This window comes from Excalfactoria chinensis, chromosome 15, assembly GCF_039878825.1.
Source record: "Excalfactoria chinensis isolate bCotChi1 chromosome 15, bCotChi1.hap2, whole genome shotgun sequence".
Taxonomy (NCBI): domain Eukaryota; kingdom Metazoa; phylum Chordata; class Aves; order Galliformes; family Phasianidae; genus Excalfactoria; species Excalfactoria chinensis.
In genome coordinates, this window is record NC_092839.1 from 5,661,179 (window position 1) to 5,686,008 (window position 24,830).

A 24,830-nucleotide genomic window follows, 5' to 3' on the forward strand; every position below is an offset into this window, starting at 1 on the left:
TAAAAATACTCTTACAGGTTGCTCTATGCCTGTATTTATGCCTGAATCACTGAAATACTTTGCTCCCATCCTGAAGCATAAACGTAAAGTTTAAGGATTACACAAATGATGGATATTTCTAGAGGCACATTAGCTGCATATAAAATCAATGCTGGTAGACAAAATGAAATTATACCACACAGCTGTAACAGAGTGCTGTAAGTTCTCTTGCTGACCTACAGCTCTAAAAATAAATGCTGACTTCCTTGAATAGCTTCACAGCAGTTCTTAAATTAGAGAGACTGAACTACAATAGACAAATTAAATACAATATATTTCTCAACTATAATTAAAACATGAACAGTTTCAAGCTCGCATTTCCACATACTTCTATACATACAGATACTCAGACAATGCCACCACTCAAAGTTAAACATACACCTGCATGACAAAAACTCAGTCTCACTCTGTTTTGATCTGAGCAAAGAATGGTTTTCAAAGTTTGGACACCACTTCCATGCTTTTAGATCTACTAAATTTTAACAAGCCCCTAAATCAACTGATTTGTCCTCAAAAGCTGGCAAGCCCTCTCCAACATACCTACAACTTTATTAATGTTTCTCTTTCCCTTCTGTTACTTTGTAATACACATGGGAACAGTCTTGTCACATCTAACCACAAAGATAAAGTCAATTAAGTAACTAGTTCTGAGGAACTGAATGAAGTCAGTGGGTGTCTTGGTGAGCATCCTCAAGCAGAAAGTGTTCGTTCATCATAATTTTAAGTTATTATACTTGTATACGATACAGGCACCTTGATCTCTTGGACCTCTCAAATTTATCTAGAGTACAGTCAGAAGTACAGAGAGTAAAGAGCAAACCTGCAAAGCACAACAACAGCATCAGTTTCAAGGTTGATTGCCACTAGTAAAAAATAAAGTCAATCTGCTTGAATCTCCCTCAACAAGCTTCTGTAAAACATAGCCTTGTGGATGTCCCCATAAAGGGAACTCCCATTTAGCTCATACTATTCCTCTTTACACCTACTTTTGTGCCATTTCCATGCATTATGTCATCTCTTTGCCAGGGAAAAGAGACTGGCACCTCCCTCTAAGCTTCCTCTCCTCCGGAAGTTGCAGAAAGCTGTGTGACAGCTAAATCCAGCTAATACACAGGAAACAGTAGTGTGATTTTCCACTTCACAGTTAGCACTCTTCCTGAATTCAGTTAGTTGAAATAAAAATCAATAGGCATGATCAAAGATGAAAGGAAAAGGTTGAGAGGACAGACAACATCAGAAATACACTCAGTGTTTTCAGACTGCATAAAATGCAGCAAGAGAAAAAATAATGGCATCCTAAGCCATGGTCTTGGTTTACATCTCCTTGTGTTTCTGCCAGTATTTTTTCAAACACTTCAACCATGGCAGAAAAAATTCTTCTCCATTTGCCTGATGCAATCTTGCTGATGTAACAGTATCATACACTACCATCCAAATAAAGTCTTACCAAGCTCTTCAGTCAGCAACAATCCTGGCATTCTTGTGACCAATCACTCTTACTCTCATTTTATTGATGGAGTGTAAAGAGGCTCAAAATCACAGTTGAACCTGTTAGGAAGCAGCAGTACTTGACCTCTTCTTTGAGTACTCAAGCACTCCGCAGGGTACAAAATATTACATCTAATGTTACTCATTTCATTCTAAACATGTACCCATATAAATGATGATATACAGCATGCAGTTAAAACATTCCTGACTCTGTTTTTGATATAACATTTCTCTGTTGAAAATAAATAAATAAATAAAACCACACCTCCATTAAATACAAAACTCCTATCAAAAATATTTCTTTAATAATAAAAAAAGCCCACCCAGTGTATATTTAAACAGAAACCAAGTATTGCATTGCATGTGCTTTCCCCTACCCAAAGGTTAGAGGGTGAAGAGAAGATGGCAACTGTTACTTTGGTGACTTGGTATACTGTGAGATCCAGAGACATTCTGACAGGAGCAGTGCAAGAATCAAACAGAAACAGAACAATTTCAACATCTAAAATAGCTACTCCAAGATTTGTGCCCCCCTGGGGTCAGTAAAAATAATGGCTTCCAGGTTGGCTGTGTTCTGGGATAAGACAAACGATCTCATCTTTCCAAGACACTTGCTCTTGATTTCTAGACAAGACATAAATTTACAGTATACACAAAATTGGCGCAGCGTCTGTTAGCAGCACAAATCTCATATCAGTTCTACTTCCCCTGATGTGCTCTCATCTTTATCTGTCAAAGCAAAGGCCTTGTCAAAATGCCTTACCAAGCATTTATCCATATTTAGTTAGGTACTTGCATATTTTACTCTATTTATTCCTCAGTTCTATTCTTCTTTTACTGTTCACCACATTTGGTACCCTGCAAATATTAAATCCATAAACTTTCATCTTAGAAGAAAGGGAGAAAAAGTTTTCAACACAGAATACACTTGGTATTATCACATCTTATCATCACATATTCTTCTAATCAGACCTTCATTCAAACTTCAGCATTCTAGAAAATGTTGTAATCTTACAGTTTCTCAATAGTTTGTGCATCCAATATGAAGAACTGCATGCCATCCAAGGACCTTTACTGTTTATAAAATTATTTCTAGTTGAGCTTGAATATAAAGCATTTTAATCTCAGAGGTTTCAAAGTTTAATACATTTTTTTAACTTGATTCCTAGAACACAAGACTTCCTCCTCATTCATTTGCATTACTTTAAAACAAAGCACATTTCAAACCTTTGATACTGCTTGCACTCATAAAAACACCCAATCACTTGATTTCCAAACACTAAGGAGTACTAACAGAAAATGGAGTGAGTTTCTAATGTACAGTGTATTGCCGGCAGTAAGGCCACAATTAGTATTTTCATCTGAGGGCTGCAGTGCCTGACAAACAAATTCAATTTTATCCAGGAATCTCCCCATCTAAACATGTCAGATGTTTAAAAACAAGTCACCCCAATGTTTACGCACATATGCATCCCCCTTCATAAAAACCCAATGATTAAGTTATTATCAATTATATGATAAAATGTATTTTTCATTTATGCACTAAACATAATGGGGTTTAGCAAGGTCAACTTCTAAGACAAACCTAACTGAACAGTGTGACCAACTAGACAGTGTTATACTATTATTAATTTTAAATGAGTTATATTTGACAAGCAGTATTTTACTGCCTTCCTTCACTGATGTTTCTCAGCTGGATAAGATACTGTGCATACTGAGCTTTCTGCAGTAACATTAGGAAGCATGCTCTCCAAGAATCTATAGCATTTCCCCGTGTTTCTGTTACTACTGAAATTCATTTTGGTCACAAAACACAGCCTTCTACTTATGGAGCTCAAGGTTGTTTCCTGAGATAGGCAGGTGGCTAAACATGCACACAGACTGCAAGTGCACTTGCTACATCCTAAGCAGTTTAATGTGACTACAGGTGTGCACATCCAAACTGATGCAAAACAGGCTCTTAAGAAATTCTCTCATGAAAGGAGGGAAAAAAAAGTGAATCATAGCTTGTCCTGTGAACCTTTCCAGGAACAAATGTCATAACACACTGCTCTCTCTGAGGGAAAAATACAGCATCTGCAAGACTGTTTTGAACTTCCGAAGGAAAATATGCCCTGACAAGCTCAATAGATGAGTCAACATCTATATGCAAGAAACTCTGTGGAACACTAGCTTGGAAAATTCCAGTACTGAGGGAATGAACCCTTCAGCAAAACTGTTCATACACACCTTAAACAACCAATAAATACAAAGAACAAGAGGGGCAAATCACAGAACAGTTAGGCTTACGTATTTTAGAATTACATAGACAAAAAAATTCAGGAGTGATTTTTTCTTAAGCAGTTTACAGAGGAAAGATTTTTATTTCTAAGCAGCACAGAGCAGGTGCCAATGTTTCTTTAAAGAAATGAGCCTGACACTGCATATTTATCAGGTACTCCAGGGATCTGCATGGTAAAAACATGCCAGTTACTTTACAGAGAACATACTAATTTGTTTATACTCCTATCAACCATATTGCTGTGAGCAGGTATAACACAGTATATATACTGGCCTTATGAGGCAAACATGAAGCCCTAAAGGATAGGCTATTATCCCTACTCTGATTTTCAGGGCAAATTCACTTTATATATTGGTTGGATTCCCCTATTTTCCTCATACAAGGAGTCTTGTTATCTTTAAAAGAAAGAAAATGTACTGGAAGCCTTGTTAGGAAGGTGTTTTATGCAGAAAGCCACATAGAAAGCAGGCAATTCAACCAATATTGTATGTCCTCCAGCCTCATGCATATTGTTATCAAATGAGATCAGAGCCATGGTTACATCTTTGTTTTGTTTTTCTGTGGCACACAGTATCCTGAAGCCTTGATAAAAATACAGCTCCTTTAGACCTCACTGATACATAGATTCATCATTTAGAAAATAAAACAGTACAAAAGCTCTAACAGCTGTAAGGTATAATATACCTGAAAACTAAGAAATGCCTCAAAATGTATTGGTATTTATTAAAGCTGAGTCTATAATATGCCAGGCTTGCGTTTACGCATGTACCTGTCATATCCAGCAGTTTTTGCTGCAGTCCAAACTGAATCAACTCCTTCATTCCTCCCTCATCAAGGCACACTTTTGTCTATGAAGTATCACACTGTTCTCATGATTTATTTCAAATCATTTTGTAGTAGCTGGAAAGTCAATAGGTGCACATTAAAATGATTTTTCTTAATTCAGGCTTCATAAGATTAAATAAAACAATCTTAACATAAACTGAACATCATTAAATAACACTCAACGATTACGAAGTTCTATTACCTTTTTAAAAAATAAAGGACCTGACAAGCTAACTTAGGGAATAACCATCAGGGTAACTCAAACCCTCTGAACACTCCACCTCTCCTGATGCCAGTTCCTACCGTTGCATACTGAGTAAAATCCATTGATACTGGTGAACTGACACTGACAGGTCAGCAACAGTGAAGATGCATGGCAACCACCTTCTAGCCTTTGGTGTTGAAATGATGTCCGACGTGTGATTAATGGATGCTGCATTTGTGAAAAGGTGCTGTCATCATTAAGGATTTCTGAAACAACATCTGTTCTAACAAGTTGTTAATGCAGCTGAGGTCAGCACTGTAAGATGTCAACTGAACACCAAAAGCTTCTGAAGCAGTTCCTGGGAGATACAACTGCTGGAGCAAAGATGCAGTTGACATTAAACAGCAAAAGGCAGCTTAACTGTAACTCTTCCAGATTCTGACAGTGTATGCATACCATTAAAGGATATAACAAACTAAAATGAAGTAGGCTGTAAAGAGTACACAGAGACACTTCTATGTAAGATGAGACTATCATTAAATACAACATTATCTTTTAGGGAGACAGAATAGAATAAGTTGACCACATGCTCATTATGCTTGATAGAGAAGTGCATTAATACAAAGCTTGGGCAACCAGGAGTTCCATAAGTTTTATGCCAGATGAACTGATCAATGGCGTTCAAAGAATTTCTCTATCCAACTCATTTACTCTGTTAGAAGTTCCTCTTGCGTATGGCAATACATTTTACACAAAAAGAAATGTTTGAACTGTTTAGAATAATGCCAGAATTGACCCAGTAGTTTAGAATTGACCCCACACAAAGGATGCCAGCACAGACAAATTTGAACTTACTTTCCAGACCACCACACTTTTTTCAGAAATGCCAGTGGGAGACTTTGAAGAAGAAAAATGTTCTGTACTTTGTAAGCAATTTTTAGAACGCACTCCATGCCAATTACTGAGTGATTTTATTATATTCCTTGCAGCAGTTTTGAGACTGTAAGTCATACGGAAATGAACAAGCTGAACAGGATATGACTGGCGTGGTTACCAAGTTGTTTGAGATTTCATGAGGACAATCCTTCCAAATAAAAGCAGGAAACTCTCCAAACTGATGTAGAAACTATTTCCCAGCATGCACAGAAAGAATTTGTCTTAAGGACAGATCAAGCTGCTATGAAGCAACTTCTGCTTTCTGACAAACGATGTAACGCACTTTGCATGCGCAAAGGAAAGTTGAATCCTACTTTAATAGGTAATGATAATTACAATACTCTGCACAGCTTATCTGTGGTTAAGCAAGTTAACTTATTAACTCCTGAGATACAACTGGGTCTGCCAAGAAACACAAGGAAAACCTCTGCTCAAATTTCTAAGATGCTTAAATCTAAATCTTCAATTATTTATGACAGAGAAAGTTAACAGGACTCAACTGACATTGCTACTACTTACTACAGCTGCTAGATACTGACAGACCACTTTTTAAATGGTAATTTCATAACAAAGCTTCTCGACATGATTAGGAATAAGCAGCACACTGAGCTGCCTTTCACTGCAAGGGTTAAGCCCTGCCTGCATTTTGAGCTCATATTTCCCTGTACTTCCCTGTGTTCCTCCCAGTTTGGATGCACAGGCAACAGTGGAAGCAGACACAGGATAGAGAGAGGTCTCTCTCACTTCTTGTTATCGAGAGTCTATGTGGGAAAGGACAATTAGTACAGAATCAGCATGTGACTTCAGGAAAAAATCTACACTTATTTTCCCAATTTTCTCAAATTCAGAAAGGAAAATATCCTTAATTGTATTGCATACTTTTATTTTTATAAAGTAGATTCTCAATTAGCTATCATGAGATACTCAGTGTAAATTAGTATGAGACTATTCTCTCCATAATGCTCAAGGGAGGCAATTCTATATTAAGAAGTTCCTTGCCAGGCACTGTCAGCCTCAGGAAGAACAGGGCAGCAGCATTCCCTCCTTGTGGAATGTGCAGGATTCTCCCCGGCTATTTTCAGACATAGAGTACTGTGCTATTCACCAGAGCCCCCATAAATGACAATCACTCTAAAATATGAACGTTTTCCTATTTATATGTCTAATTCCACAATGATTCAGCCACATAGGGAAGGAATAGCTCAGAAGCCTTTTATATGGTCACAGATTGTCTGAAGTTCTATACTTCAAATATACAGCAAGCCCAGAGGAAAGACAGGCACATTCTTGTTGCCTGGTCAGCTTCTAAGCTCTCTAAGGAAAGGCCTGTGGCATGCACATCAAACTGCTGTCACACATCCCAATATTGAGTTTTACAAGTAGCCAAAGCACTTACAAACAACAACAGTAGGGTAGAGCGCAACACAGAACACTAAGAACTGTTGAAAGCAGAAAAGCTGAAAACTTTCCTTGACATAGGAAGATAAAGAGTCCTTCTCCAATTAGATGTCATATGCTTGGCAGCACTGATCTGTCCTTGTCAGGCCCAAAGTCACAAGACTCACCTGTGCTTTAGGGAGACCTTCATTCTGCGAGAATCCCCACTGCCAGGTTAAGTTTCAGACCATGGAGATGAAGCTCTCAGGTGACAACTGTCCAACTAGAAGTCTGTGTTTATTAATTCTAATTAATATTACTTCTACTTCCAGCAGCAGCTCACAGCAAGGCAAAGTCTACCCTAAACTGGATCCCCAAAATGGTGCAGAGCCTTTTTTGACTCAGCCCCATGCTCTCCTGTCTTCTCCTCCAAATTCAACACTAATGGAGTGCAATTCAGATACAGCAGGATACGTATGACTTAGTTTCTGAAATAAGGAAGATACATTTAGTTTTAATTTTTAAGATTATCTTCATCCTACACCAAAAGTGTCTCTGATCAGCTAGTTCAGTCACTGGGAAAAATGTCACTACAAGATACCACATGTATCTGCCAGAACATACTTGTACCAGCTGTGTTCAAACCAGCAAAAAGAGAAAAGTAATTTAGACAAATCAAATAAATCTAAACTGTCAGAATAGGGAGTAAATATACCAATATGTTTACTACTCTTCCTCTAAAACAGCTCCAAAAGGTAGCAAAAGCCAGAAGGGGAGAAAGAATCATGCTCAGAATGAAGAACAGCAAGAAACAATAGACTGCATGTAATAATACCTAATACAGAACCATTTGCATTTAGACGGACGTAGGAGTTCAATGATGCAGCCCGACCGATCATATCAAACAGAAATGAACAGCCCAGGAACACAAATAACATGCCACTCAGCAGGATTAGGAAGCAAATTAGTCACAGCCTTTGTTTGCGTTGTCTTCCTTCTCTTCACTGGTAGAATACATTTCTGACAGTGCTTTTGCAAGCTTTAGAAGCAAGCTTCTTTGTATTTCTTACACTGTAGCTCAGTTAAAATAATTAAAGAATAAGGGGTGGATTAACTACTTGATGGTAATTGGGAAACACCTCAGGATACAAGTTCTATCCTTCCAAGAAAAAGGGTTAGAGTTAAGAGAGCTGCCTTTCATAGGGCTGAAAGATCAATACCAGACCCCGTGGCAAATTAATAGTATGCGTAATAAATGAAAAGAGATTGCTGCTAGACCTCTGGGAAGTGTCACAGGGAGAAGAATCTAGGGATTCAAAATGGCTGCAGGCCATACTGTACCACATACCTCACCTCAGTGTGGAAGGGAATTAAATATCAGAACAGCCAGATTAACTTAAATATATGGTATCTCTGAAGTTCCACAGAGAAGACATGAATTTTGCAGAAGATACTTGTACAAGGCAGAGTGAATTCCACAGAAGTCCTTGGGGTGAGGGGAGTACAAGAGATGAGAGTAGAAGTTTCTTTGAAGAGCTAATAGGTCACAGGAAACACAAGGAGTGAAGAGATTTCAGAGTTAAACAGTTTTCTGTAGAGATGATACAAAGGGCCACATACAAGAGATGTGACTGACAGTGAAACCCAGAACAGTGATGCTGCATCCAATTAGAAAACACCAGAAGAATGCACGCATCTAGAAAGTAAACACTTGAGAAAGTAGTAATGAAAATTTGTATAACTGAGTTCCTGAATTCAAAATATTATAAAGATATCTAAGATTTCTCATAATAAAAGATTAAAGTTTGCTTTATTCAAAGATAAAAGGAAAAGAGAAGAAAAATAGCACCTTCATTTCACTGTTTTTCCTACTGAATGAAGAGCCAACAGAAATTTCTTCTCAGGAAGAGGTGGTTGCAGTACCAGATCCATGGAGCTGCTGTTCACAGTCCTTAGGAACTTCCTGCTATTATATCTATGCTTCCCTAAGCTTGATCACACCCCCACATACTTCTTGCAATGCAGACTCGCTTCAGTATGCAGGGATGACTCAAAGATAACTCAGGCATTTAAATTTGTAGCATGGTAATGAATAAACCTTTGACCTGCAGGATTTCGATCCAAATTCATACCACTGCATCCTGCAAGAGATGGACTGTTTGGAAACATTCTTTTTAATCCAGTACAGACTACATTGAGCTCAGAGAATCTACAGCTACAGTCAAGAAGCCTTCTCTAGTCATGCAATATGGACACACACCCCATTCTGTTGTATTTTCCCCCCCTCTGGTGAGCAAGGCAAAAAAATCTGTTGTCTCTATTCAATCTTCTTTTGAAAATAGCCAAGCAAAGAACTGACTTAGAAGCTCAACAATGTTTAGTGTTTCCACATTATTCCCACTACTCCTTACAAGCTCAAACTTTTGAAATAATCATCTTTGCCTTTTATCGTTGAAAAGGCTCCACTTTCAAATCTTAAGGATTGCTTAAGGCAACCATCTCTGCCAAGTCTTAACAGGTTAAAACAGAAGTTTTTAATGGTCCCCATTTAATAAATATCCATATTAGACAAATGTGGTGAGGAAATCCATATAATTTAGTTTCACAAAACAAACTTAAAGCAGAATTTTGTTACTTGCACAGGGTAGAAGGCTACTTCTACTATAGGCTTTCGCTAACATAACTGAGCTATGTGAGGTCTGCAGAACTGACATCTGAGCTGTGTTGGCAGAAGTTAGTAAAGGCTTTATCACTAATGAGGATAAAAACACCACTGGCATCACATTATTTTTCCATAGAATTGTTAAATTAGAACAAGCAGTAGCAGTAAATTAGAATTTCTATCCACAGAAAAGGAAACCTCCCAGACAACTTTCTACACCACACACCTACCTGACAGCTACTGGGAAAAGATAAAATCCAAAGAGTTATTTAGGATCTTAAAACACAGAGAATCTTATTTGAGCACTGAGCTTCCCAAAAGAGAACAAGCACGAGTCTCAATCAAACTGTTTCAAATTCAGACACCGTGTTCACCCATAAAACCTTTCAACTGTTTTGCCAAATTCAGAATTTATGGTAGTGCAACCAAGACAGACGATAGTCCTGGTTTCACTGTCTGCCAGTACTTGCTATCAAGCAGATATGAATCAAAATATAATACATATTTCAGAGTTACATAAAGATGTGAGTGAAGCACCACAGCGAGATTTTTCTAGGTTTTTTTTTCCTCCCTTCTTTATTACATCTTTCACCTGTGAGTTATGCTGTTCTCCTGACAGGCACATCATCCAAACTAAACTATGCTATCCAGAGACATAGAGCAAAGGACAGAACTCTACAGAATTATTGGTATTCCCTCCCATGCATGGTATTTATTTTATAAATCAGGCATTGTATTTTAACAGCTGCCTACTTTGAGTTCATTGCAAGTGGAAAAAAAAGCAACCACAAATCTATTGCTGTCAAATAAGTGAACGTATTTCAAACCTGAAAACTTCACGTACACAAATCAGCTACCACAAAAATAGAAAAAAAAAAAAAATCAACTTATTCGTAACTACAAAACACTTTGTCCACCAAAATAGCATCATATGATGGAGATGTGCAAAAAAAAAACACCAAAAAACAAGAAACAAAAACAAACAAACAAAAAAACAAACAAAAAACACCCACATTTAACTACGAAGTTTAAATGTTCATTTCCTTACATAGCATCTGTCCTGACACAACAGAGTAAACAGACCGCAACAGGCAAGGTTGAGGAGGTAAGATTTCTTTTGCTGCATCTCAAACTGGCTGCAGTGGATGCGTTTTTTCAGTCCTTGGAAGATTGATGATTCCATTATTTGTAGTACTCAGCAATAAATCTCTGAGTTTAGGCTAAAGTGAGCACTTTTCCCTACTTTACGTCTTCCATTACACTGTTATTCATCATGTTTAATCATTCATTTACCTCTGACTGCTACTGCACTTGGGGAGGACTGGCACGTTATTGATTTTTGACTTTTACCCTTTAGAAGCTGGGTAAAGGGCTTCTCAACTGCTTAATCAAAAGTGACATGACCAGGGCAGGGGAGCTGCAGACCTTGGGAAACAGCAGCTAAACAACGTGCCAAGTTATGATGAAATGAAATTAAGAGTCAACAAAGAAAGTAAATTATAATAAACTGAAAATTAAAGTGGATACCCCCAGGAGACCACAGAATACAAAGCACTTCTCTGCCTAGTAAAAAACATTTCTGAGAAAGAGAAGACTAAGACTGAGCAGGATGATTTACAACTTCAAATTCCCACAAAAAGAAAAATACAGAGCCGTGCTCTGTTAAAGGGGTGTCAGATAAAGCAATTTTGTTAAAGTATATTCTGACTTGCTTATAAACCTTTTTCCTCATATACAGTGCCTGTTCAGCACCCCACTAGCAAATGTGCATCTTGAGTAACACATGGTAAAAATATTTTGACAGCTGGCTTATTTCCTGCTTACCAAAAACAAAAGCAAAAAAAACCAACAAAAAAACAGCCCACCAAAAACGAAGACAAAGTCAGAGAAGTCACTTCATACCCTGAAAACACCTTGCAGATAAAGCCTTAAATTTTGCTACAATATACAACAATCTTTGCAGTAAGCTATAAACTTTCTAAAGGGGCATGTAGTGACAGGACAAGGGGTAAGGGCTTTAAACTGGAAGAAGGTAGATTTAGACAGGATATTAGGCAGAAATTCTTTACTGTGAGGCTGCTGAAGCACTGGGACAGGTTGTCCCATGAGGCTGTGGATGCCCCCTCCCTGGAAACTTTCAAGGCTGGACTGGATGCAGCTGTGAGCAACCTGGTCTAGAGGGAGGTGTCCCTACGTGCAGCAGGGGGTTGGAAAGAGATCATCGTAGAGGTCCCTTCCAAGCCAAACAATTCTATGATTGTATGAAATACAGTCATTGTGCAATTAACAGCATACTAATGCTGGCTTCACTTCTCATACAAAGCATTGGGGGGGAAAAAAAAAAAAGGAGTAACAAGGTTGTTAAACTTGTCTAGCTTTTTATATAACACAGTTATGTGTATGTTGTCTCCTTAGAGAGGAGGAAAATAAAGTGTAAGAACTTGGCATCTGTTTCTGTAGCCCTCGATAACGTTATCATTCTTTTAGTCCTATGTTATGCCTGTCTAATTCCTCTAATCTTAGAATATTGTGCCTTATCAAAACAGAGGGGCTTTTATTTCTTTTAAATGTACGTTAATCCCCCTTTTATCCACTTGTTATATACTTACAAAAAACAAACAACAACAACAACAAAAAAACCAGTAATGAAAATGAATTGAAGTAGTGGCTATCCCTAAATAATTATTTCACTAAATATATCACTGTGTATGTAACACCATGGTCAAAAGTAAGGTAAATAAGCACAGGTCTACCCACAATAATGAGCCAGCAATATAAGTCACGCTGACCAGCTTCTGTTCACATAAAAGCAATCTGACCACATTATTTCCCTTGAAAGACATTATCCATCAGCTAGCAACCCTTAAGCAAACTTATGTCACCTTTACTGACTGTTTTTACAGTATGACCCCCAACTGATTATCCCATGTTTCAGATACCCATAGCCACATAAATGCAACCACACTCACACCTGTAACCCCATACCCACAGGTAATTCAGAACTGCTGTGAAAAAGGAGCCATCACAACTAGCAAGTCTTTAAGTAAAATTCTTGTTTTACAGACCCTGGAACTAAAACAAGCTCTTCAACAAACTTAGATTACTATTTAACTGATGAACTTTCATCACTACATGGCATATACAGGAGGCTACCTTACAGCTAAGCATTGTAACAACAGAACAAATCTTATTTCCCATGTCTCCATCACAGGTAGCATCAATACCAAAAGGCAAGGAAGGACAGAAATAATACAGAACAATGTATGTACTTATAGTAGCGTAAGGTTTCCTGGCAGACCAGAACAATTGAGCCCCCTTTGCTGGGATAAATCACATCCAGTCACTCAAAGGACAGAATGAGCAGAACTGTTCAGTCTTCCACAAACTTCAGCGACATCAAACCACCAGAAAAGGTCTGAAGAGTCAATAATATATTGCTTACTTTGCCTGAGCCTGGAAGAGCTTTGCACTATTTGCAATATTGCTCTTCCTGTAAATGTGTGTCTGTCTTCAACAGAATTATCAAGTGTCCCTTAATTGCTATCAGAATCATGTTTTCAGAGAACTTTACTGTAGATAAAGCTCATATTTTTACAAAGACTTTATTTGACATTTCTTTCTTCTTAGATAATATTTTTTACATCAACTGTGAGCAGCAGGGCCTCCTGTTTACTGAAATGGAAACGCAATGTCCAATATCTGTGACAGACAACCATTCTGATGGGCATTGGGAAAGCTGAGCATTACCTTCAGCCTCAGTTCAATCACGTCACTTAATGAGCTCTCTCAGATTGTGTTTGGGTAGTCAGACGAGCTCACAGTGATGCTGTGACCAACTTTGATACAAAAGTTTTGAGAAGTGCCAGAGAAGGGACAATTGGCTTCACAGCTGTCTGCAGCTTGAATGTAAGAACACAGTTCAGCAAATGCTGAGAAGAGGCACATTTCTGTATTATTTTTTTATTTCTCAAGTTTAAAAAAAAACCAAGATCAATATTTCTCATGGATCACTAAAGCACATTTCCAACATTTAGATGTCTTTAAAAAAAAAAACAAAAAACAAAAAAAAAAACTTTCCTTCATCTTATTAACCCTATCAATTCACATATTGAATCAATAGCAATTTTTTATTGCAGTCAGATCTTGTGGAATATACTATGCTGCAATAACAGAACTGATACATCCCTATCATATGCAGTAATTTGAATAAGACTAAGCAAAATGCTCAGTGCTTACAACAACCAGCAGTAGCAAACCTCAATAGAACTAGTTCAAACTGGTCTGATATGTTGTACAAAAAACCCTTACTTTTTAGCATAAAGTATCTTTTCTCCTTTTTGCAATTTAAAGTCGCATATCAGAAAATCTAAGCTGAAGGAGCAGGTTGAAATGCAGCTGAGATGGTAAGTACACATTTCCTTTCTGAGTTGGCCACAGTGGGCTTTTTTGTTGTTGGGTTTTGCAAGACTACACCACTACTGTTCCTGTTACACATAGGATGGACATTTGTGACTCACCAAATACTAATTGTGAACCTATCCTGGAAAAAGCTCTGAGACTCTTCAGCACAGCCAAGGTTTCTGACGATTGCTTTGCAAGTACTGCTTTGTAGCTTGACTCAGAGGACAGAAGCCCATCCAGCATTCACACTGCTAAAAGCATCAGCAAGTATCAGTTACGTGTAACTCTGCACTCAACAATACGACAAATACAGGACAATACCTGAATATTCTCACATTGGCTCACAACTGCCCTTAGAAGGAAAGGTGGGGAATCTCACGCACAGCAACAACAGTATGCTTCTTTAGGCAAAACAGCCACTTGGGTTTATGGCCTGTTGCTTGTTGCTATATGAAAAATAACCCATTACTGTCACCTTTACTTTATTTATTACATTGTTATGCTACACTGCCAATCTCTACATAGTGGCTGAGCACACAAATAGTACTTCACCGAGCCTCCACAGCTGTTGTGCTCCAGACAAACTTTCTTCAGCATTGTCTGGCTTAATTCTTTATTTCCTTTTTGCTTACCTAATTAATATCTTTCACTCAATGTTAAATGAAATTTGAAAAGCAAAGGCAAACCTATTAGCCTATACGACTTAAAAATGAATATTCACCATTCTGCTTCTAATGATTGGCATGATTATAGCTCCCAGCAAATAAGTTCCTCGCATAGCCTGACAGTCTGAAAAGAGCAGCAGCAAAATTAATGGAAGCCAGGAATGGAATAATGGAAGCTTGTTAGTTACTTAGACCCCAGAGACCTTAAATTCCACAGTTCCTGGTTGGCATCGTGCACTGAATCATAGAAACGTCCAGAGAGAACAAAACTGATGAAGCACTGCATCGCACTGCACTCACTCTGACTACCAAGTGGTTAATTCAAACCAGCACAGAGTTTTGAGAATATAACAGATAAGCAAAGCATCTAAAGCCAAAATAATAGAGTGCTGGATATAATAAAGCAGACACACTTCAGTGGCAGTGCAGTTGATTATCCTTGGGGCAAGTAAACTCTATTAGCACACTGAACACAGAGATAACACCAGAGATGGCAGGAGAACAGCTGTCATACAATAGTTTTAAACACAGGTTGAAGTCTAAATAGCCAAATGTGTGGCATATCTGCTTCTCAGTGCCCAGAAGGATACTAACTGGGGAAAAAGCATTTATTTACACCAACAGGTACAGAGACAGCCTCATAACATACTAATGGAGCAACTAATGTGTAGGTGGCTGCTGCTGGAGAAGGTGTAGCTGTATATTTGTATTGCTTTTTCAGTGGCTACATATACATGCTTTCCTTCAGACCACTTGCATGCTGATCCAGACTCTGGCATGCAGCTTGGAAAAGGAAAAAAAGAAAGCTCATTTTGGCAACAGGAGGCTTTCCTGAAAGCACAGTAACTGAACTCTGACACTGCTCAGCTTCTCTGAATCAACAGAGGCCATTCAACACAGCATCTGCACAGCAAAGCTAATCACATTCAGTGTTTAAACTTTGGGGTAAAGGGTGAGATGAATTAGGAATCTGAATTCTTAGCAAGTTGAATAGGAAAGCATTGCTAGGTTTTGAAAAAAATAAAAAAAGAAAAGAAACTTTCCAAAGATCTTTTCAACAAGCAAAATTGAGATACTTACTTTGGACTTCTAAATCTCTGCCTGGTATACAAACACTCTTTCATTAGATGTCAAAATAAATACATTGCTGTCCTAACACCTCCAATATTTAAAGTTTACTTCATTTTGGGAATCAGTTATTAAAACTTCTCTCTCAGTGAACGCGCTTCCTTTTCACATTTACAGCACTATAAATGAACTACTTTATAAAACAAGCAGCATTTGCAATAAGGTAAATTAACTGAGATAGGTAAATCACTGAAACTCGCTGACAAGAAGGTTTGTGAATAATTAAGTAGCTGATATACAGCTGCAGTACCACGAGCCTCTTATTCAGACTGCCATATTTCTCAGCATGACACAGGCAAGACTTTGTTTCTGCAGTATAAAGAGACTCTTAATTAAATCTTCATTCTTCAGTGTACCAAGATTTATCCTTCTCTTTATGGGCTCAGATTATATTTAATGCTGAGAAATGCTGATCTGTGGGGTTTTTTTGTTTTGCTTTATTTTTTTTTTTTGTGCTTAAATTCATCAAATTGTTGAGGGAATTTCCTTTTTTTTTTTTTTTTGTTTCCATCTCCTTAAAAAATGTTCCATTTTTTACTTTAAAGTGCACTCCTTCAGCCTTAAGAGCAGTCATGAATATTAACACACAACATTTTTTCCATTTTATTATGTTGGTTAGTATGTTGGAGTCATCTTCACCTGCAGTTAAAAAATTCAACATAATTGCCCACATCTTAATGACCTCAGGCTCTGAATACTATTGTTGGTCTTTGCACACTGTCTGTCACTTTCAGTGCTTGGATATTGACATTGCATCTCTTTTAGGTTCTTTGCAGACTCTTAATGACTATGCCAATTAATAATGCATCATTCTCTCTCCTCTAGCTAATTTTAATTGCTGTAATTTACGTCTCTAGACAATTCTTGCACTACAGATGTAATCTATACCACTGTGACTGTTTGAAGATCACACTCTCAAGGTCCCTAGCAGATAAACAACACAATTTCAAGTTCATAGACATCATCTACAATTGACATCAATTACTGTTCAAGGAAACAAGTCATGACATTACAGGTAACAAATAGCTCTGTTTTATGTTCTGGAGCAGAGTGGACCTCACTGTCAGATCTTTGACAATTAATTACAGCTCCACAGACAGAGCTTTACTGAGAAACCCAGATACTTTGACAGAGAAAAATCCACCCCAAATTAGCAGAGATCAAGGTTCAGCAGTTCTTCACAGATACAAGTCTCTACAGCTGTAGAGACAGCCACAGAAACACAGGAATAACACATTCAGGGTGGTATTAGATTGTGGCATAAATACCCTTAATTCCTCACCTACAATGCATAGAAAAATTATCAGCTTGTATTGAAACATTATGACAACACTCATTTATACAACCTAAATGATGCAGGAAAACTAAATACCAAACTAGTTTCTATTTAATTCTACCAACAACCCAAAACTGAGATACAGCTCTGAAGCACTTACCTATAGCAGATTACTTGGTTCATCCCCATGACAGTATTAAGGATGCTTTAGAAATCACATTCTAGCGTTTCACTTACTAAAGCTTGGTCCACAGCCCTGATAAATTCTTGTTGTTCTGACTTTTTTTTGTCACTGCTAATAACTTCAGTACACCTTATCAGAATCAGAATCATCCTTGTACCAGTTGTTTCCACTTTGTTCCAATAATTTTCTAGCCCAGCACAGCATACTTCTGTTCACCAGATCATTCTCCTCAAGCGCACTGAATTGTTCATTTCTGTCTGAAGGACACAGAAGGATTAAGGCAGTCTGCAATCTGTATTTGGCTGCTTTTAATTACTCACGTAACGCTACTGCAGATTACTTGAAGACCACCTGGGTTCAGTGCTGTAACATCGAGGAACTGCATTTGGCATTTGTATTATTTATATAATTACTCTATTTTGTAATATGACTGCCCTCAAGCACAGCAATATCCATAAGTCTTATGTAACAAACACATACCACGTTAAATAATTAAATCTCTCATTTATTTATCTCTCTTATTTAATTAATCCCTTTTCTTCAATTACAGTACTGTTTTATAATATATGGGACCACTAAACCAACAAAAATAGAATGACAAGCAAAATTCACAGTGGCTCACCATGCATCTATCATCATTCAACTTCCAAGTACCTACTAATGAATTTTCAAAATAGTACACATCTTTAACTAGTCTCCAGTGAACTATATCCTTCCATGCTGCCCTCAGAACTCATCTAAAATGCTCCATAAATTTACAGGCACTGATCCAATGTGTCAAATTTCTTCAACCTACTTCCTCTCTCTCTCCTATCAGGACCGAGGCTCTGATTTGCTGTTAATTGTTTCTAAAAGCCAAAAAGGTGAAAGGGTGAATGAAACAGGTGGGGTAGAACAGAATTTGTGGTCCTTCAACAGCTACATCTGCTCACCTCCCTCTGGAACTTCAAAGTAACGTCCTCAGCTGCTGACATCCCCTTTCTGTCAGCAAAAAGGTAGGGAGGCTGCTGGCAAGACTCGCCTTTGTGCTTTTAAGCAGCTGCCTCACGTTGGATAACATGCCCTTCATGGAGCACCAAATAATTACACCACTGTGTGAACCTGAAGTTCCCATCGCTCTTCTCACAGGCTGACCTGCAGTAGCCTGCCACAGGACAGCATAAGCAAACAAAACAGAACAAACAAACCACAAAATTCAAGCACTAACAAAAGAGACCTCCACCTCAAAAAGCATATTTAATTGTAAATGTTTTCATTAACATTTAACTATTAATGACTCCTGTTGAACATGTCTGAGAAATCACAAGGAGAGCTTTTCCATGGTTGACAGATTACAATGGCAACAATTTCTTGCACATTTAACTGAGTACCTCAGAAGCACATCACATTCTAAACTGCAAATGCATTCAGAGATGTGCATGTAAAAACTATTCTGTTAAATGCTATAAAAACATGCGAAGTCATGAAATAGATAAATCAATACCCCAAATTCCTAAGCTAGTCACAATTATTTTCATCTTGAGTTGTGCCCATCTTCCCCTGCTTTAAAAACATGGCCATGGCAATACATGATTTGAAATAACAATCGCAAATTATTTTAATATTCCATTGATAGTCACCAAACAAGAACTACAGCAGCTAGTAATTCTGCATTCAGGTTCATTATTGAATAGCACCTATTAAAGACAGACATCAGGACAGTGAGCAACTACCGTCATCTGATGCAGTAAGCTCCATCTGTCCTACACACCAAGTGAAGGAAAATAAACCTTTATAACATAGTCACATGTAATGACAATGTACTTGCACAGGGACAAAGGTACAAGAACAACTGAGTCCTCAACTTCACAAGCACAAAATTAACCATAAAAGGTGCGTGTTCAAGTATGTAAATAGAGTAAAACCTCAGTTGTTAAAACATTTTACGTTCGTTCACAATCAGTTCAAATTCAAAACTGTGTTTTTATAGACATTCTAATCTCTTGACTTTCAAACACTTCTCATTCCACCATCCTTATGAGCTTCCAGGGCAACTTATCTTTACAGCAAGTAGAGAAATTGGTGTTTTTTGAGAATCATATTCTGCAACAGAGTCAATGAGCATACACAATTACAATGAAATTGAATCCCAGCATGTAAGAGCAGCATATTTCTAAATGGAGTAACTCCTACTTGCAAGATTATTGGCTGAAGAAAAGTGAAGGATTGAAGCCAAATGTACTGCTGCTTCCCATTAAAACTCCCTGCAAAAAGGGAGATGAAGCCAGATTCCTAGGGCAGTGGAGGAAATAATCATAATAAAGATGTTGTTCTACAGAAAGCCCCACAGAATAGCGAGGACAGCAAAGTGGTGTCTCTTCATGACTTAGAATTAAGCTTATAATAGGTTTCTGTCTAGTAGCTCTGTTGTAGATGCTAACGAGGCTGAACCTTGTAGTACAAGCATATAGGCGGTAGCGGGGCTTTTTCGGGATGTGACGGTGATAGTAAACCAGCCTCTTCCGTCCCCTATCTAGTGATGTACTTTGGGCGCGCGCATTTCAAACGTGCCCTAGGGGGCGTAGACGAAGTAGTAAGGTATATAAGGTATTGATTACTCCTAATAAACGCCATTTTGCCACCTTTCTTGATGAGTCACGGTGGTCCTTTTGGCCCTAGCGAGGGTTTCGCTAGCACCTGGGCAAGTATGGGGTTTGGATTATAATTGTGCACGGCAACATATGGTGCCCCTGTGTGAGGCCGTAAACTCCGGTGTGCCTTTTCGTTTTCTTTTTGGGGATTTTTCTTATTAGGCGTGTTTTCGGTTTATTTTTTTTTGTTTGTTTGTTTTTTATATAGGAGTGTACTGAGGGGACGGCAGTGCATTCCTCCTCCAGCTGCTCGGGGGGACGACGAGTGTGCCTGGGGGTTTTTTAATCTGGGGTGTAGTGAGGTGACGGCATTGCATCCCGCAAGGGAGCGCCTCGGGGGGACGACGAGCGTGCTTTCTTGTCTTTGTAGAGATTGCCTGGGGGGGCAGGGGTCTCTTTTTTCTCTTTTTGCAGCGCAGGTACTCGTGGATTGCGATCGGGGGCGCTATATTTGCGGCAAGAGTTCCGGGGGGACGACGGGACGGGGCGGGACGACGATTATGGAATTTATCAGTGAGGTATTGTTTTCTTTTTGTAAAGAATACTGTGGCGAGACTGCTCCTTCTTTGCAGGAGATTGCTGCAATACTTACTTATCTTGAACGGGACGGGGAACTTTCATCCCCCCGCGAGATCCTTGACTGTCGTAAATGGGATCCGCTCACTGTTCTGCTTGCAGAGCATGCAGCGACAGCCCAGGCGGCTGCCGAGCTTGTGACCTGGGGCGTAATCCTGGGTGCTCTTAAAGCAGCCAGGGAGGAGGGGAAACTTGTTGAATCGTGTTTGTTAGTTGGGCTTGTGTTTGAGCCGGAGCAGCCGGGAGGGCGGCCGGGAAAAGCGGCTGAGGACGGTGGGACCCAGGAGAGCCGTCTGGGGAGGAGGCGGGGAGATGGGACGGGGTCCGGGAGAAGCGGAGAAGAAAAAGTTAAAGATGGCGAATTCCAATCGACCACACCCCCTCTCGACCGCCAAGTGGACACTTCAGCCCCATATCCTTTGTCATTGGGGGGTGGGGAGTGCGGGCGCGCGGTTAATTCGAGTGGTAGGGGAAGTAGGCGTGCTCCAGACCCGGGGGGAGTGCAAACGTGGTGCTATCCCGGGGGGGGGAATAACGGGCGTGCGGCTAATTCGAGTGGTTGGAGAAGTAGGCGTGTTCCAGACCCGGGGGGAGCGCAAACGTGGTGCTATCCCGGGGGGGGGAGTAGCCAGGTCCAAAGGGACTCCGCGGGGCTGCGGCTGCAGGCTTGGATTGGGCAAGTTTCGGCCGGTGGGCCGGCCCCCTCTGTGTTGGCTTGCAGAGCTGCCCGCTGGTGCCGGCGGGGGAAGAGGAGCTGCCGCCGGGGCGGGCGGGGCTGCGCAGGGTGCCGGCTGGGTCTGGCCCGTCTCTGCCCTCCACGCGGGAGGGGGCAGCGGTACGGCTGCTGGCGGCGGCGGGGGAGCTCGCGGCTGCGATCAGTCCGAGGGCCGCCTGATCGGACCCGGGCCCGACTCCTGCTGCGCTGCGCCAACGGGACAGGACCGACAGAGCCTGCAGCTGCAAGTTGTTCGCTCGCTGTGGCTCCTGTTGCCTGCCAGTCATGCAGGGGACAGGGGCTCGATTCCCCGGCGCGGAGCCGCTCCACCTTCCGGCACCGGGCTGCCGGCTGCTGCCGCGAGTTCCGTTTGCCCCTGGCTTTAAACACACTAGAGACTTTAACGGCGCATAGCCCTGTGCTCCCTCACGATATTGAAAGCCTCGCATACGTGATTCTCAAGCTGGTGCAATATACATTCTGGAAAGAGGGGTGGATGACTGAGCTTGGGAGGGTTGTGGCAGCTGAACAAGATGATCCCTTTCACCCTGTGCATGGAATAGACATGCAAGAGGGAATTAAAGCAGAGTGCTTGGAATATAAGTTTAGCCCTGAGATGATGCAGCTGGTGGGTTTTGATATTCAACCATGTGTTAAGAAACTATGGAATATGCAGAAACTGGTAGGAGCCCTCCAGTGGGTTCGGGGTGCTTTGGGGATACCTGCTCGATTGATGAAGCCCTTGTATGGTCAGCTAAAGGGATCCGACCCAAAAGAACCCCAAAATCCGTCTAGCAAAATGGCTGCAGCTTGGCAAAAGATCTTACAGAGCTGCATGGAAGGATCGCTTGCACAGTGGGACACTGCTCGAGGCCTTGAAATGGCCCAGCTAGCTCAGTTGGTAGAGCATGAGACTCTTGATCTCAGGATGGTGGTTTGGCAGGATCCCAACCGTAGTTCACAGGCTGCTGTCTTCACAAACCGAATGGTCAGTGTGCAGATGCTTGAGGTGATGGCTGTGACGGTCGCAGTGCACCTCTGGCAAATGATACCCTCTAACACTGTTGCTGACTCCATCTTTGCAGCCAAGCTGTTGGCCCGCAGGGGCTGGGAGGACTTCCCAAGTTCAGAGGCTGCTGGAATTTTAGATGAGACCTTGGCCTCTCACACGGCTCCTGTTGCATCCTTACATGTGCATGGTCACTCTGAGGTGCCAAGCCTTTTTACCAGAGGTAATGTAATAGCAGATACAGTTGCCAGCACTCCTGTCTTTGGCCTAGGGTCACTGCAGATCTGGCAAACTGGTGTCATCTGGGAGCCTTGCTTGTCTCCCCGTCAATGGCTGGCTATTGCTGTGAATACCTCCTCTACTGTCATCACGGCCACTGAGCATGTCAGGTCTGGCTTGACTGCAGTCCGATACCATTTGGCAACCGCTGTTGCTATGGTCGGTTTGCCCAGTCACGTTGAGACTGACTATGGGTCCTGCTTCACTTCTCGTTTTACTCAAGAATGGTTGGTGAAGACTGACTATGGGAAGTGGGATAAGAGTTCTTTCCTTACAGGAGCAGTTGGTGGGGAGGCCGAATCTGGTACCTGAGACTGTTTTGCTGCTGTTGGTCTCGGTGATTAGTACCGCTCAAACAACAAGCGCGGGGACCTTCTGGATTCAGTCTAGAATTGTCGGGTCTCAGCCAACAGTAGATTCACACTTATCTGTATTTGCAACTTCACTTATCTTTTAGGATGTGTTCTTCTTATCCTATAGAGCGTGATTCTAGTTTCCTAGTCACTACATATCGATTACACGCTAATGTAATGATGGTGCATGTTGCCGTGTGCTGATGAGCTGATGGATGCTATCGAGGCTACGGACAGAAGACTTTGACTACTGTTCACCATACAGAGAAGATGCATCATGCAAGAATGATGAAGAATGGAAAGAAGAATGATGAAGAATGAAGAAGAATAGAAAACATCACGGATGAGAACTGTTTCTCGGATGGTTCCAGACATCAAAGGGACTATCTTAATATACACTTCATTTAGTTGTGGTATTGTTTTCTTTTGCACAAATGTAACTTGCACTACTCATTATATCGGATGAAGCTTTTAAGGTTTATATAAAGTTTATAGAGAGTAAGTTATATTAAGAGTAATATATTAATAGATATTAAGGTTTATATAAATTTATAGAGTAAGTTATATTAAGAGTAATATATTAATAGAGTAATAGAGTTATGATAAGAGTAATATATTAGTAATCGTAAGGATTGCATTAAGATCAATCTTAGTTTTGTTAAGGTTAAATTTGACTAAGTAGATGAGTAATTCAGTTAAGCTGAGTACAATAGTATAAGTATATTGCATAGAACATATAGAATAATATCAAATTTATAGTAGATTATACTTGGGATTTTAGTGTTCACATTGAAAAGGGATAAATTGTTGTCTTGGGGGACGGGGAGATGTTGTAGATGCTAACGAGGCTGAACCTTGTAGTACAAGCATATAGGCGGTAGCGGGGCTTTTTCGGGATGTGACGGTGATAGTAAACCAGCCTCTTCCGTCCCCTATCTAGTGATGTACTTTGGGCGCGCGCATTTCAAACGTGCCCTAGGGGGCGTAGACGAAGTAGTAAGGTATATAAGGTATTGATTACTCCTAATAAACGCCATTTTGCCACCTTTCTTGATGAGTCACGGTGGTCCTTTTGGCCCTAGCGAGGGTTTCGCTAGCACCTGGGCAAGTATGGGGTTTGGATTATAATTGTGCACGGCAACATAGCTCAAATATGAACTTACAGGCAATTTTTTCTCCCTTTCTTGCCCTACCACACTATAAAAAGTATAAAGTACATCAACCAAAGAAAATGCTTAACATTGCTTCATGTAAGAATAAGCAAAAATAGGTTAAAAATCCTCCTAAATCTACATACTTTGCTGTATTTCTTTAACTTCTGAAAGATAAAGCATAGCTTCTACAATACTGCCAAAATCACCAGCAACAGCAAAGAAAAATCCCACATGCTCCAAATTCTTAATATTGGAGCAGCTATAAAGAAATCTGTACTCTATTACTAGCAGCTGCTGGTGTTATAAATATATATATTTTTAAATTAGACAGCTTTTTTTCTTTTTGCCATTTCTCATTATCCATATTCTTAAATACAAGGAGGCTCAAAGGCTGCACAATTACTTTCTTTGGCTACAGCATAACAATTCAGGCTGAACAAAACATTCACAGTAAAGCCTAAAAGTATGGAAAGGTAAAGTTATCTCATCTTTAAAGTTACCTCGTCTTCTAACTTGCAGTGGAATTTTTTTTTAATATATATATATTAAATAGAAGAACATGGTATTTGATCAATTGTTATGACCATCTGACAGTGCTTGTTAAGAAATAAATAAATGAGAAAAAATACAACACAGAAATCCAATTA

General features: G+C 39.9%; 1 protein-coding gene across 9 annotated transcripts in view; it reads right to left on the minus strand.

The window, feature by feature from the left end:
- The window catches only part of SULF2 (sulfatase 2), a 129,833-nt gene that overhangs the window by 66,499 nt on the left and 38,504 nt on the right, over positions 1 to 24,830 (minus strand). The window contains exon 4 of one of the 9 annotated variants that reach the window (XM_072350484.1): positions 4,578 to 4,708. The exons of the other annotated variants lie outside the window; for them this stretch is intronic. The gene's annotated coding sequence lies outside the window, so the exon portion shown is untranslated. The remainder of the gene's footprint in view (positions 1 to 4,577; positions 4,709 to 24,830) is intronic. 9 annotated transcript variants of the gene reach the window in all.